The 15,255-nt window shown below is 42.7% G+C and overlaps 1 pseudogene; it reads right to left on the bottom strand.

The window, feature by feature from the left end:
- Positions 1-12,832: 12,832 nt before the first annotated feature.
- LOC120611898 (uncharacterized) lies at positions 12,833-12,951 on the bottom strand (annotated as a pseudogene).
- Between the last annotated feature and the right edge of the window lie 2,304 nt (positions 12,952-15,255).

Below are 15,255 nucleotides of genomic sequence, written 5' to 3'. Positions count from 1 at the left end.
GGCAACAGTTTGCAAAATTCATGTGTAAGTAATAAGCTGTGGTGCCTGGTGGTCAGTGGCGCCTGATAGTTGGCTACTCACCTATCCTCTTTAGATAATTATGGAAATAGCCACCTAAAAGTTAATTCAAACTTTCAACATACATTCGAGAATATAAGTAGTCTTTTGCTGTTTTTGCCCTGCAGTGTTAACTGATGAACCTCTCGTCTCTTCCTTCCGCCTTCTGGCCTGCTACAATTTCGAACATCTCAGAATTTTCTCCTTATCAAGCTCTACCACATCCCAGCTGTGACTTTGGTGAGTGACTCTGGGTAAGGCGTCTAATGTTAATGTGCCTCAGTTTTTTTATCTGTAAGATAGGGAAAAAACTATTTCTATCTTATACTTTTCATAGAAATTGCATGAGTTAATAGATGTCTTTAGAAGAGTGTCTAACATATAATAAGCCCAATAAATGTTAGCAAATGTTTTAAGATTGTGTAAAATGAACACATTTGTAGGAAGGTGCAGGCTTTCTAACCATAGTCAGAAATGTTTCCCCCACCCAGATCATGAGCGAGGAAAGGGTCTGATTTGAGTTCTCATGAGCGCGTACAAGGAAGGGCTCCCCTGCATAACTCAGTGGGTGGAATCTCTCATTTTGTTCATGGCTTCAGAGAGGACAGAGTGCTTCTCCAGGTCTTACTCTTTTTCATAACTCTGCATGTCTTAATCATTCATTAGATCTGCACGTGGGTGTGGGACCAGCCTGTTCCACATCTCCACCCTTCCTACCAGTCTTGAGATGGCTTCTTCTATATGTCCTTAGTTATAGGACTTCTGTTCAGCTAGTCTTCAGGAGGTTCTCAATGATGATTGTTCTGTAGTTTAGTTGTAATTTTGATGTGGTCATGAGAGGAGGTGAGCATGGCGTTTACCTACTCTGCCATCTTGACCAGAAGCTACCTCCAGTATCCTTCATTTGAATCCACCAAGAATCTTTCTGCTATTCTCTTTGCTTACTGTGGTAGAGACCGCCAGCCCCTGGAAAGTGCAAGTGGGAAGGAGAGAGAAAGGTCAGGACTTAATGCTGGGTAGGATGGAATTAAGGACTAAAGAAGGTGGTTTCAGCTACCCTGATAGTCAGTCTGAGCCCCACGAATTGAGGGAAAGTAGGTGGCCTTGATAGCCCACTGGCTGGGGCTTTGGCTACACTTATACGCTTAGGTGGGGTTGGCTCCTGTCATTATGAACATTGCCTCCTCTGACTGCATGGTTTAAGGCCAGGAGCAGTTGCCAAAAAGTGCACAGGAAGGCAAAAGGCCAACCAACTAGAAGCATAGATTGCCTGAAAATGCTATGTCCAGCAAGTCGGATCTGTTTTTCAGATTTAAGGCGTTGCCATGGTGGGTAATTGAGGTAATGAAGAAGAAATGAAGCTAATGGAAAAACAGGGACAAAGGCCCAGGAGACAGCAGTGAACAGAAAAGGCTGCCCACAGGCTAAACAATTAGGACATGGGAAATCTCAGACAAGCCTGCTAGGTGAGGAGACACGTGGCCCAGTTGCCTCGGACACTCCAGCTGATAGCCAGGCAACCTCCAGAAACAGCTGACCTGTCACTAACCATAGCTGCATGAAAGAGAAGCCAGAACTGCCCAGCCAAGCCCAGTCTATAGAGCCAATCTAAAGAATTGCGAGCTAAGTAACCAGCTGCTATGAGAAGGAACTAAGTTTTTGGGTGTTTGTTATGTAGCAGTGGATAATTTATCCAGGGAACAATTATCAGTTATGGACTAGATATATACAATATCAGGATTTTATTAAGTGCAATAATGTTATTATGATGACATTTAAATATGTCCTTATTTTGAGGAGATATAGGAATGATATAACATCTGTAACTTTCAAGAGATTCAGCAAAAAATATAGATAGGTAGCTTGATAAATAGATAGAGCAAAGATGACAAAATGTTATCAGTTGTTGAATCTAGATGATGAGTATATAGTGATCATTGTACTATTTTTTCAATTTTTCTATGTATTTGAAAATTTTATAGTAAAAAGTTGGAAAATAAAAATTTTGAAAATTACCTATATCCCACAGTAAACATATATTTAAAATTACATTTTTAATTTTTTAGTACGAATACTCATTTAACTAGCTTTTGGCTATAATTTCTTGGCTCTTATGAACATGCAGGAATTTCATGAAGAATAAAATCCAATTTATAAATTGTCTCTAAATATAAAGAAATTTCTATAAAATTTATAAATTTTTATGAATTTTTGAACACCAAATTTGTTTACCAAATTTGACAAGGTTTAAATTTGGCATATTAAATCTCAGCCATTTTAGAGAACACTTATCAATTTTGACTTAGTGGTTTTATTTTTCCATTTAGGAGCCAGTAATTTTCCCTCAGCCCTCAAATGCTTTTATAGCCTGTGTAAGAACAGTGGTTAAAAGATAAAACAACCAGTTCTCCTTAACCAACTGTGAGAAGAAGCCAAATACCTCAGTTGACAAAGGCGGTAGAGAGTCATTCCTAGCCAGGGCCTTGGAATTGTGGTCATGTGAGCCAGAGAGACCTGGGTTCAAATCCCAGTGATGCCATTTAAACCACTCTGAGGTTTAAAATGGAGATACTAATGACTATGTGACTAGATTGTCATTATGACAAAATGAGGGAATCACGTGTAAGCCTGGTGTCATTGTTATTGGGACTTATGGTTTTATTTTCTTGAAATCAAGTGACTGCAGAGAAGGAAGGCATCTGGTGAGATTTTCAGCTTGGCTCCACGTAGGTCTCTGGGCTTGCTAGAGCCCAGCAGGAGGATGGGAAGCTTTGCCTTCCAGATCACTGCACGTCCAACCCAGGAGATCAGTGGGTGGACCCCTTGGGAGGCCCTCAATAAACGGTTGTCGCATAAATTAATGGGACTTGTCACTACACTCTTTAGAGGGGATATTGTATTTGGGGTATGGTCCAGAGGCAAGAGGTAGGAAGTTGATCGCAGAAGTAGCTAGAGCACAACCACTTAACCCAATCACCACTAAGGTTGCCATTAGTTCATATGACATCTTTCAGTAAATTAGAAAAGGTACTCCTTACTGGAGATCCTTTACTTCACATGTTGGAAATTTGCTGAAATATACCCAATTTTCTTTTAGGCCAAGACAATCTATTAGTGCCTGCTAGGAAATTATCATAACAAATATACAAATTATATCTACCTTGTGAATCGTAAATAGAAATGTTGCTGTTTTTGTGGCCATAACTAGATATTCAAAGTTGGAATACACACACATGCCCACCATACTCAAGAGCGAAAGTGAAGTTTTATCCATGGTCAGCTCTTCCCTGAGCAGCTGGGAACGTATAAAAAGCTCAGTGAAATTTAAGAGACTTGTAGTACTAAACCCAGAAGAATGAAAAAGCAAAATCAATGTAAAGAAAAATACCCTGTATCTGTCATGAAATGATTCCTTTTTGGGTGCAGACCAACATTTGTTACTGGTTTTATTTTTAACCCTTCTGAAAAGTTACATTTTAGTTTTTATTCCTACTAAGTTATGACCATTCACAAAAGACAACAGAAGGCAGCCTAGCCTAGCCCAGTAGTTTTTCCAAAGTAACTAAGCATCATAATCACTTGGAAAACTATAGAAAAAAACTACAAGAAAGAAATACACAGACCCAGGTTTCTCCCTTCAGCTAGGTTTCGAACCGATTGGTCTAATCAAAGAGTAGTATATGAAGAGATAAGATGATGATATCAACTGGAGACCCTGACACCTTCCTCTCCCAACTTTTTTTCAATTTTCTCTATAAAGCAAGCAGGCCGCTATAAAACCAGGAAGAGCCAATGTCCCAGTTGAAAGGCCAACAGGCAGAAAGAGCCTGTGCTGTGATGTGAAGACCATCAGGCAAAGAGAATTCTCTTACTTGGGGATAGGTCAACCTTTTATTCTACTCAGGCCTTCAAATGATTGGTTGAGGCCCACCCACATTAGGGAGGGAAGTTTGCTTTCCTCAGTCTACCCATTTAAATGTTAATGTCACCCCAAAAACACCTACACAGAAACACCCAGAATAATGTTTGACCAAATGTCTGGATACCGCATAGCCCAGTCAAGTTGACACATATAATTAACCATCACAGGACGCTGCAGGTATGTACTGAGCCCTTCTAGTGCAGTTGCTTCCAATTATGCCACTTCTATTACCAGGCACCAAATTGAAACTGTGATTGCCATTTTTAACTGCTTCTCCTGCCATTGTTAGTTCTACTCCTTTATCTGCCCCATGAGGGGCCACAGTTCAAGTCCTGCAATCTCACACTGAAAAGCGAGACTAAAGAGAACTTATTCATAAACAATGGGTTAAATTTTCAAATCATCAAAAGATTTTGGCTTATTTTAGAGCAAGCTTTACAACATTTCACAGAATTTTGCTTTATTAGAAACAGAATGCACGCAATACATTCTAAAAAGAATGTAGACATAACAAAAGTAACTAAATATTCTAAAGTTGCTAATACACAGATCCCCCCCCCAGGAAGTGTGTCATCTGCTTCTGTGTGTGTTAACCCAGGGAGGGGGGCTGCTGGCTCTTTCTCCCAAAGGAACAGCCAGTGCTAGCTGCACAGGTGGGCCTACTTATTCCTATCCCTGAGATGAAGGAAACAAACCATAGGCTAAAAGATCGTAACAGCTGCGACTAGAAAGAGCTGGGAGCAGAAAGGCTTTCTCTCCCAATAGCTTACCTGAGGGTCAACTTTACCCCATAGGAGTGGAAACTGAGTTTTGCCATCTCTGGAGGGATGCCAAAAGTGTCACCTGACTGCAAAAGGTGAACTCTTGGCAAATGGAGTCCCGTAACCATGGAGAGGAAGACCAAACAGAAGTCCTGGAACGGGTAGCTTTTAGTAAACAATCATAGGTGGAAGAGGCATACAACCTTTAACCAAAAAGAAAACGAAAGAAGAGACCTGAGGAAATTCAATTTCAGCATTAGAAAAAAACTTTCTAGTACTAAAACCAAACAAAACATGATTTCCGAGTTTTAAAAGAGAATGTGTAGGTTTTGTTCACCGCTCTATGTTCCTCGTCATTACACATTTACACAAATAATGAATAGATGAGTAAAATTCAGTGGATAAAATCAAAGCAGCAAAGGGAACCAATGAGAGCAGAATTAGTGGTCTTGAAGTAGACCAAAGATGCTAAAACAGTTAAGGAAATGAAAATCAAAACCACAATGAGATACCACTTTGCAGCCATTAGGATGATGGCTATTATTAACAAAACAAAACAGAAGATAACAAGTGTTGAAGATGGAGAGAAAGTAGAATCCTTCTGCATTGATGGTGGGACTGTAAAATGGAGCAGCCACTATGGAAACAGTATGGAGGTTCCTCAAAAAATTAAACATAGAACTATCATATGATCCAGCAGTTCCACTTCTGGGAATGTAACCAAAATAAATGAAGGTAGGGCGTGGAACAGATATATGCACACCAATGTTCAGAGCCGCATTATTCACAATAATCCAATGGTGAAAACAACCCAACTGTCCAACGACAGATAAATGGATAACCAAAGTGTGGTCTATCCATACAATGGAAAGAAATAAGAGACGTGCTACAACATGGATAAACCTTGAGGACATTACATTAATTGAAATAAGCCAGACGCAAAAGGACAAATACTGTATGATTCCGCTTAATGTGAGGTAGCAAGAATAGTTAAATTCATACAGACAGAAAGTAGAATGGGGCAGGAGAGGGTGTTGTTTAATGGGCATAGAGTTTCAGTTTGAGAAGATGAAAACATTTTGGAGAAAAGATATCAAGGCAGAATTTATGAGGAACAAGATAAGATACAAGAAGATGAGATTGGGTAAACCTAATACATAAGTAACAGGAGTTCTAGAAGGAGAAAAAGAACGAAAGGAAGGTGAATAATTAGATAATAGAAGGATGATTTTCCTGATCTAAAGAAAGACAAGTCTGCGGATTGAAAGGGCCCACTGAGGTCCAGAAAGGATTAATGAAAAATCAAAGGTCTTGCCTAACAACAACTTGATAATATTCTGAGTTCCAGAGGTAGAGACAATCTTATAAGCATCGTTCAAACTGAAATAATACATTACTTACAAAGACAGAAGAATCCAACAAGCCTCAGACTTCTCATAGACAAACTTAAAAATTAGAAAGAAGTAAAATAAGATCCATAAACCTCCAAGGGAGAAGAACTACGGTTGAAGAGCCCAGTAGGTAGCCAAGATGGCGCTGACTTGTCAGGGCGAAATACATATAGCAATAAGTAACATATAAATAGCAAGTGTACTAAGCACTTCTACCTAGCAGATACTCTTTCATCAGCAGTATAGACAATGCTCATCTCAGCCTCACGACGTCAAATCCTACAAGGTAAACACTTTTATTATCCCGATATTACGCATAAGGAAACTGAGGGACAACGGAATGAAGTAAGTTGCCTAAGATCACACAGCCCAGAAGCAACAGAGCCCAAATTCGAATTCTGGTGTTCTCATGCTCGCGCCATTCTACCATTCCTAAAATTAGTTGTCTTTATGAGAGGCAGAGAAGGGGCAGGAAAAGGGAGGTTTGCAAAGTGGAGGATTGTGGGAGAAGACTAACAGATGGAAGAAAATGCACATTATAATGTACAGTGTACATATCAAACAAAATACTATAAAATATTTTATTACTAATATATAAAAATGGCATGTACATATCAAGAAGAACCAGAAGGTGATAAGACATGAAAACATGGATGGATCTTGACCAATCTGTAAGTCATTTCATTCTTGAACTTCTGTTATTTCAATATATTGTCTGTAATCAAGAGTTCAAAAAGAACAGAGTTCTGACTTGGGAGACAGGCTGCCTGGGTTCCAATTCTCATTCTAGTTACTTAGTTGCTGAGTGATATTGGGGGAGTTCCGGGGCGTAAACTTCACCTTGAAGTTTGTTCCACTTGGAAGGAAAGGAGTTGAGCTCTCTGACTCCTGGCCGCCCAAGGAGCATGTATGCTGTGACGTCTCTTGTGGTCAAGTGGCTGTGGGTCCGGTGGCCTATTTGGTAGACCTCAAAAAAGGTCACAGATATGAATCGTTAGAGGCAATGCACACCCAAAGTGGAGAAGAAGCCCTCAGAACCAGGAAAGTGTATACAAGGAAATGTGGGCAGAGCCCTGAGGTGTCCATATGTTATTTATTTTTCTCCCACAGCAACAAAGACAGAAGGAAGCAGTTGGAAGAGTGAGGTCAGGGGGGTGATAATGCCAGCAAGAAACAAAGCGCTTTCTATGTGGCGGCTCTTCTGTCCTTAGCATGTTGATTTTTGCTTTAGGAGTTGAGATACTGCTTGACATCCAGACACGACATGTATGTTTCAAACAGGAAGAAGCAGGAAAGAATGGCAGCCCAAAGGTCTGCCTTGCCAAGGCTTTTACGTTTTTGTAATTTCTTTATACGGGAAGGGAGACTCCCCCTTTTTGCTCATCAGCCACAACTGGAAGAAACGCTCACCCCCAAAGCAGTCAGTGGCCATGGGAATGAGATCCCTGTGTCGGTTTGGACTAACCTTTTTCGTACCCTGGTGCTGGGGCATCACTGACCTGAACACATCACCATTCTGTCAGCAGCACTGATGGCTGGCGGGTTGGCTTTCAGCGGTACCTGCCATTGCCCTGTACCCTGACTCGGAAGTGTGACATCCGAGGAAAGGGCAAAGAGTGGAGAGATGATGGGAGCTTGAGGAAGTAAGCTATGGAGAGACTGGCAGAGGAAGCCCATGAGGATTCTGGAAGAGGAGCTTTGGAGCGAGAGGAGAACCTGGGCAGTGCAATATCACAGGAGTAGAAGGATGAAAAGATCCCGCTTGCGTTGCACTTATCTGCCGCTGCATAACAGACCACCCAAACTTGGTGCCTTTAATCAGCACTCGTTCCTATGATCTCTGATGGTTTGGGGGACCCACTGGGCTCAGCTGGGTGGTTCTGGCTCCGGGTTTCTCATGTGACTGCCATCAGCTAGAGGCTGAAACTGGAGTCGTCTCAAAGGCTTCCTCACTCCCATGTGTGGTGCTTGGGCTGGGAAGATGTGAAAAGCTGGAGCCTGGAACAGCTAGGCAAGCATCTCTATCTCTTGGTGGTCTTTTTACAATGTCTCCTCCCTGAGACTGCTTCACAGTAGCCTGACCTCTGACACCTTTCAAAATTGTACGATCCAAGGAGAGAGCCAGGTAGAAGTCACGTGACCTTTTATGACCTAGCCTCAGAAGTCACGAAGCCTCACCTCCTGTAGCATTCTCATTAGAAGCGAGTGACAAAGGCCCACTTTTACTCAGTGGCTCTTGATGGGAGCCAAAGTGAAGAGCTTTCACGCATGTATTAAAATCACACATTCTCAGTCATTTTTATTTTAAACTACTACTCGATTGTCACAACAGGACAAGGATACAATTGCTGGAAAGATCCCAGGCCAAGGATACAAGTTTCTTCGATGTAGCTACAGGATATAAAAGATCCATGAATAATCCACCCACAGAAGGAGCCTAAGTGTACCTCGAACCAGAGGGATGAGCTTCGCTAAGCTTTACAGTCCCCCAAGTCTGCCAGCTCAGCTCAGGGTTTTCAGACTCTCTAGCTTGCACCCCCATCTCACCAAATGCTCTGGAGTCCTGCCCGAGCTGCCTAGTTCTCAGGTGCAAGCCGCCATTAACCCCCACACACTGCCTTTTCTCTGACGTTTACTGCAAGCCTGAGTGATCAAAGTCACTTCTGCAGCCTAGCTTCTGCTAGCTGGCCCTGGCATCAGGGCTGCCTGCAGCCCTCCACGCACCTTCTTTTCTATAATCTATACCCTGCCTGTTTCCAAAGGGTTGAGGCTGCTCACTGATTAAGCAAAAAGCACAATGGGGTAATTCGAAAACAAAGAGACCCAAGTGAAGAGGACAAAAGAAACAATTATCGTAGCTCTACGCTTTCTGATGATGAACCCGAGAGGCAAATCTTGCCTACTGTATTTTCTACTCCTCTTCAGAGACCAACTTTTTCCTAAAGTAAGCTCATTTATCACAACACGGTGGTGAGTGGTGGACACTTGGTTGCAAAGTCCACACAACACCTTTACCTCCAATTAAGCACGAGTCATTGGCTGTCTGCATGGCAGATTCGTCTGTTGATCCTTTACAGAAAGTAAAGTGATCCCATGCCCATTCAGCTGTCTCTTCCAATATTATGTGTCTTAAATGAGTCTTTCTCAGGTTCTTTCTCTGAAAACTTTATCGCGTATCTTCAGAATGTCACACACTGTGCCAGATGCTGCAATAGCAGTCAGTTTATTCTCGAATCCTCTGAGACAGGACATCTCAAACTTGAGTGGACGACACAGTCTCCTGGGGAGCTTGTGAAAACTCCAGGCCCCATCTCCGGGGTCTCCGACCTCTAGGTCTGGGTGGAGCCCAAGAATGTGCATCTCTAACAGGTTCCCAGGTGATGATGCTGCTGGTCCAGGGCCCACACTTTGAGAACCGCTGCTCTCAAGAGTCACTGTACAGATAGGTATTAAGTTTGTTTCATGCTTTGGATGTGAGATTTAAGTTTGTTCCATGCTTTGGATGTGAGATTTGCATCTCAGAAAGATCAAGAGTCTGGCTTTATTTCCAGCTATAAGGAATATCAACTCACTTCATGAAAAACATGGGAAATAGCGGGGTACAATACAGGAGGTACAGTCCTTTTTCTCAGCCGAGAACTTGGGATCTTTTTGAAAAATGTATAAGGTCCTAAAGTGACTGCTAAACAATGTAAAAGAGATGATATTTAGGCCAAAAATCATTTGAAACATCTGTTTCCTTCTCATAGCTAAGTCCATATGAAAAACCCCAGTGTTGCCTCTAAGAATATTCTAGCTTTATGAAGAATATTATCTTCATGGACTCATGAGAATGAATTAAGTGCAAAATGCCATCTGAAGCATGTGAAATTGTTACGCGAGGGTTGAAGAGAGGCTCAAATGCTTTCAGAGAGAGAAAGCATAGAAGAAACAACCTCACACACAAAAGCAGGGATTGAAATGCTTTGAATTTCTCAGCAGAAACAATAGGAGCTAGAAGTATACAGAACAAAGCCTCAAAATGTTGAGACGGAACAATTTCTAATCAAGAATTTTCCAGCCAGCCAAGTTCAAGTTAAGTGTAAATGTATGCTAAAGACATTTATAGACTTGCAGAGCTGCACAAATGTACTTCCTATGCCCAGTTTCACAGGAAGGCACTGGAAAACAGGCTGCCCCCAAATGAGAGAGTTGAGTCCAAAAGAACGAAAGAGGATGTGGTTCTAGGAAAATTTTGAACTGGCAATAAAGATGGGGTTAGGAACAGGAAGACTGGGCTTAAGACAAAAGCAAATGTATTTTTAAACAATATTTTACATATATTTTAAATAACAAAATTCTCTGGAGCAGGGGTCTCAAACTTTACTGCGAATTACCTGGAGGGCTTGTTGAACCAGTGCAAGCTTCCTGGGCAAACACTGTTCTGTATCCATGTTATTGAGAGATATGGAGGTTAACTGGGAAAAAAAAGGAAGAGTTGAAAGTAGTTGTATCTAGGGAAGAAGAACTAGAGCCTCGAGAGGTGGAAACTTCAGGGGAGGGGGCGTGCAGGGCAGGAACCTATTGAGAAAAACGTCGTAGGTTGTGGCAGAAAAAGATTTGGCCCTTTAATGCAGGTGTCAGCAATTATGGCCAGACAGCCAATTGCTTATTCTTGTAAATAAAGTTTTATTGGTATGTTCTCTGGCTACTTTCCCACAATAAGGGCAGAGTTAAGCTGTTGAGACAGAGTCCCTGTGGCCCAGAAAGCCTAAAATACACAGTATCTGGCCCTTTACAGAAAAAATTTGCCGACCCCTGTTTTAAACCATAAGTGTTCAACTGATAAAAATAAAAACCAAATGAAAAAAAAATGCCCAAATTAATGAGTACGGAATCATAAAATGTTAGTGCTGGAAGAGATCACCTGCAACTACATTGATTTACGAGCGAGAAGACTTAGGTTCAGGGAGGTGAAATTGTTTGTCTAAAGTCCAGGGAAAATGGGAATCCTGGGAATATTCTCTAGGCCACTGATTCGTCTTCAGGCCCGTGCCTACTGCCATGCTGTTCTCTTTAACCTAGCACTGTATTTAAATGGTTTCCATCTTGGCGAGTCATAAAAAGTGACTAAAGTAAGGTATTCGTGAATTAAAACCAGCGTGTGACTAGGGTTCACCAAGAGTTTTAATTCAGCATTCTACAGTGAACGCTGTGAACCATAAAACTCATAAAACTCCCAAACTTTTCAAGAAGAAACACTGATTTGAGTGCACAGTCAATGTTACCTTGAGTATGATTTTCAATTGCTTTCCATTGTAAAGTATTACTCTAGCTTGTCGGTTATTTCAGCAACCCCTGTGTATTTGCCGACTGGGGACCTACAATCTTCCCAAAGGAAGGTTTAAGGTGCCTAAGACTGAGTGTTCAAATCTGAAACACTGGCAGGCTTTGTTATAGCTAAACTGCTGTTACATGTAGATCCAAAAATGTAATGGCTCACACTCAAAGAAGTTTCTGATTCACATAACACTTTGAAGGCATAGGAGTTAAGGGAGCGCAGTGTACATGGTTATTAGGGCAAGGGGCTGTACTCCACACAGTCATTCAGGGACCCAGGCTGACGGCAGCTCTGCCATCTTTCAACATTTAGCTTCCAGGAACACTCTCATCACCATTCCAGCCAACAGGAAGCGAGGAAGGCCATGGAGGGGTATGTGAGGTTTCATGTCACCTCTGCTCGAGTTCCACTGGCTAGAACTCAGCCACGTGCCTGCAAAGGCAACTGGGAAATGTATAGGTGTCTGAAAAATCAGGAAACATATGATGAACTTATTTTAAAACAATGTTTTATATGCATTTTCAAATAACATGCTCAAACTGTTTTTGTCCAACTCCCAAACACCTTGTCGTGTGTGTGGCCATGGGCCTGGGAAGGGGTTGGTGGATTTGGGTGGTCTTTACCATTTCTCTCACTACGGAGGAGGTTTATAGCCAAAAATGCTTATAAAGCAACATCTCATCATTATCACTTACATCTTTTCTCCTTCGGAGAGTGGGATGGGTCAGATAGGTGTCCTCTAGGCATCTTTTGTCCCATTGAACTATCAAAAACATTGCTAGAGATGATTAGTTCCAGTCTCTAATTCAATGGCTGAAAATTAGGGGGTAGGAATTTTAGTTGAAGTATAAAAGGGACATGATCTCCCCAGGGACTCAGTTTCAGGAGAGTACCCACCTGACCTGAGGCCAAACAAAACCAAAGCAGAAAAAGCCATATTTACCTGCAAGAACTGACAAGTAATAGTTTAGGGTGGATCGGAATGTCTTTATCTTACATAGCTGTCATGGTTTGAACCTGGAGGCAACCTAATCCCAGTGAAAGCAGTCTGTGCCCTCAGGTCAGCACACCTCATTGACTAGGGTCCCACAGGCCTATGGTCGCCTCCACCGATCAGGCCAACACAAGCCCTAAATCCAGTAGCACACGTTTCCTTCCTCATTCTCCCAGTCACGTTGCAGCCTCTGGACTGGGAAAAGGTACAAACTCGCGGTTCGGTTCAGGTCTTGTATGAGTCGGCCTGAGCTCGGCGTAATCCACATGGCCTGCCATTTACTTTGCTCTCCCAGCCCTTCATTTTTTAATTGTTTTAGGCGAGGAAACCCTTGGTTGACCTCACCGATTGCAAGGACCTTGTCAGCTGACAATCTTTTTTTTTTTATGCCTACAGCACCTGGTCTTCCTAGGTGATCTCCCATCCAAGTACTAACCAGGCCTGACCCTGCTTAGCTTCCGAGATCAGACAGGATCCAGCTTGTTCAGGGTGGCGTGGCTGTAGACTCTCCCAGCCCTTCCTGATCACCAGGAGAGATGGAGCTCGTCACAAGAGTGGTGGGACGGGGCGGCAGGCCGTAACTGATGGGAGCAGAGCCACCAAATAAGTGAGGGAAGGGGACTCTAGAGGCATCAAAAATAAACTGAACTTCCCTTAGAATTTCTGTCCCATCCTCACTTACAGACCATTTATTTGTGTTGTCAGTATGATTTGGTTTAGTATGGGCGTTGGCTTTATGTTCATTCTGATTTACAAATTCTTACCTTCCAGTGACAAAATCAGTAACACACCTTCTCTTTTGAACATGCCAGTATTTGCCCAAGACTCAATGATCTGATCCCACAAAAGTGAGTGTTTTAAAGTGCCTTATGCAGGGCAGATGTTTGAAACTATTCGATGCAAAAGTGAGATGCAGTTCAACCAAAAGTTTCAAGGTCTGGTATATGACACACACGAGGAAATGAAAGAAAACAGACATCAGACAAAATTGATAGCTGAGCCCTTTTGTCAGTGTGTTATCATCCAGGCTCTCTCCTAAGAGATCCTAGGAGGGGAAGTATCATGAATTATCTATGCACCGTCATCATCGTCACTATAATCCTCCAGGCAGAAGGGACCAACGACAAGTTTGCCTGGAGCCAGGGGCAGGATGGACTGTAGCACTGGTTTGTCATTCATCTGCACGTTAGCATCACCTGGGGAGCTTTAAAAAATGCTGAAGCCCAGGCCATATCCCAGACCGATGAACTCTTCATCTCTGGGAAGGGCCTAGGCGTCGGAATTTGGGAAGTCCCCTCCCCAGTTCTGTTGTGCAGACACACATGGGACCCCTGGCCTGTGGGTATTCAGTATTTAGCACTTCCATGCAACAAGGGTGTCTTACCAGCATTTGGTACTGCACAGTGTATAAGAGCACTTTGGCATAGATGATCTCATCTAATCCGGGTACAAGCGGCACAATCATCTCCTTGGCTGCTCTTAAGTTCCTATATAGGAGGGTGCAGGGGTGGCAAGCCGGAGGGTGGAGACCTTGGTGTGTGTGTGGAAGCGGAGTGTGCAGAGCGAGCCCGCTCCTCTTCCCTATGTGTGTGCTTGCACGAGTGGCTGGGGATGGAGAACTGCCGGAGAGTGTGAGGGCCTAAGGCCTCCTTCCCCACTCTGTGCCCCACGCCGTAATTATCTCTACAGAGGGTCCAGTTTCCTTAAAGCGGCACAAGTGGTTCCTGGCAGAGGCTGCACCGTGACCGGCCGAGAGCACGCGAGTCAGAGTGGGACCTGGGCATGTCGCAGAGCGCACGCGTGCATTTCAGTGTCCTTCATTTTAAGCAAATGGAAAGTAAGAAAATCTGGATTTTTAAAATTATATGAGACGATTATTTACTTCGCAAAAGACGTCCTCTCTACGAAAAAAATCACCCCAGGATTTCTTAAGATAACTGACTCCTTTTCTATACTTTAAATTGGTTTAAAACCTCAATTCTATATCCACTTGCTTTGCAAGCCTTTTTTGGGTTAAAGCTAAGCACACTGAAGTATTTGTCCAAGTCATCAGCTTTTTATTTTTATATCGCTTCGTCCAGAAGACAATAAAACAGAAATAGAAATTTTCCAAGACCCAAAGAGAAGCCTCTCTCGCAGGGCTGCCACGTATGGGCGCACAGATTGGACACTGCACAACCCCATGAGGCCCGGGCCAGGTGGACAGAGATATGAATCACAGTCCCTTGTTTGTGCAACATAGAGTGACTGCTCTGATGCTAGGTGTTGCAGAAGAAATAGAGATGCCTGCGACGTGTGTTTCTGTCATGAGAGCTGGTGACTCACCGGTTCAGTCTCAGAACCCTACAGCCAGACCTAATGGTTGTCACTTCAAAGCCAGTGCTGTTTCTCCTGGAATGGCTTCATGCCAGTTCTGGTTCATTTCTCCAGGTGTATAAAGAACATTTCTCTTTTTGTTTTCTTTGTAAAAATACTTTCTGAGAACATTTTTTAAAAGGCTTGTTCCAGCTCATCCATATTCAAGAGAACATCATGCCTTGTGCTCTAAACATGAAAAACTCAGCTAATAGAAAGATCTCGTTTACTCCCCTGAACATGCACCATGACGCTCTATTAACCTTTAGTGTCATTCTTACCTTCATTCTTCCGAGCAAATACTGATTCCCCTTGCATTCAAATACAAGTCTGACCTCTTCTCAAATACTTTATCAGTTTTGTGTTTCAAACGGCCTTTGAAGTGTGTTTCCTTGGGGGTGTAAGCCTCTCAGCTGGGCATCACAAAGCAGGTCCTGGGAGGGAAGTGGAGGACT

Source organism: Pteropus medius, unplaced genomic scaffold (assembly GCF_902729225.1).
Source record: "Pteropus medius unplaced genomic scaffold, Ma_sr-lr_union100, whole genome shotgun sequence".
NCBI lineage: Eukaryota > Metazoa > Chordata > Mammalia > Chiroptera > Pteropodidae > Pteropus > Pteropus medius.
This window is presented reverse-complemented; position numbering and strand designations above follow the sequence as displayed.